A 987-nucleotide genomic window follows, 5' to 3' on the forward strand; every position below is an offset into this window, starting at 1 on the left:
CACCAATGTCCTTTTCCTCCTAGAACTTTCTTCCTCGTCATAAAGTGTCACAGTGTGTTGTTGTTTTTGCGTTGTCAAAAGTCCTTTTTTTGGTCACTGCCTGTGGTGTCAGCAGCATTGGAGGGGGGAAGAATCTGCTTTTGGACTGTTGGATGTCTCATGGGAAATCACCAATGTCCTTTTCCTCCTAGAACTTTCTTCCTCGTCATAAAGTGTCACAGTGTGTTGTTGTTTTTGCGTTGTCAAAAGTCCTTTTTTTGGTCACTGCCTGTGGTGTCAGCAGCAATGGAGGGGGAAGGGATGAAGAATCTGCTTTTGGACTGTTGGATGTCTCATGCGAAATCACCAATGTCCTTTTCCTCCTAGAACTTTCTTCGTCGTCATAAAGTGTCACAGTGTGTTGTTGTTGTTTTTGCGTTGTCAAAAGTCCTTTTTTTGGTCACTGCCTGTGGTGTCAGCAGCATTGGAGGGGGAAGGGATGAAGAATCTGCTTTTGGACTGTTGGATGTCTCATGGGAAATCACCAATGTCCTTTTCCTCCTAGAACTTTCTTCCTCGTCATAAAGTGTCACAGTGTGTTGTTGTTTTTGCGTTGTCAAAAGTCCTTTTTTTGGTCACTGCCTGTGGTGTCAGCAGCAATGGAGGGGGAAGGGATGAAGAATCTGCTTTTGGACTGTTGGATGTCTCATGCGAAATCACCAATGTCCTTTTCCTCCTAGAACTTTCTGTTCTTTTTTGCTCAGTGCCTGTGGTGTCTGCAGCACTGGGGGGGAGGGGTTTCTACTCGAGCGAAATCCCGCCAAGAACGTTTCCCGCCTCGCGGGCGAAAGCGTTGCCTAGTAGCGGGCGGGAGGGGCCTGGTCGCCCGCCATCCGCGTCCCGCCCTCTTGTTGCGCGCGGGCGGGCCGCCGACGTCACAGAGGCGGGCGGACCCGGCCTGTATAAAGGGCGCGCGGGCGGCTACCGGCGTTTCGCCCCAGCGGCCTG

The sequence above is a fragment of the Geotrypetes seraphini genome, chromosome 6, assembly GCF_902459505.1.
Source record: "Geotrypetes seraphini chromosome 6, aGeoSer1.1, whole genome shotgun sequence".
Classification (NCBI taxonomy): Eukaryota; Metazoa; Chordata; class Amphibia; order Gymnophiona; family Dermophiidae; genus Geotrypetes; species Geotrypetes seraphini.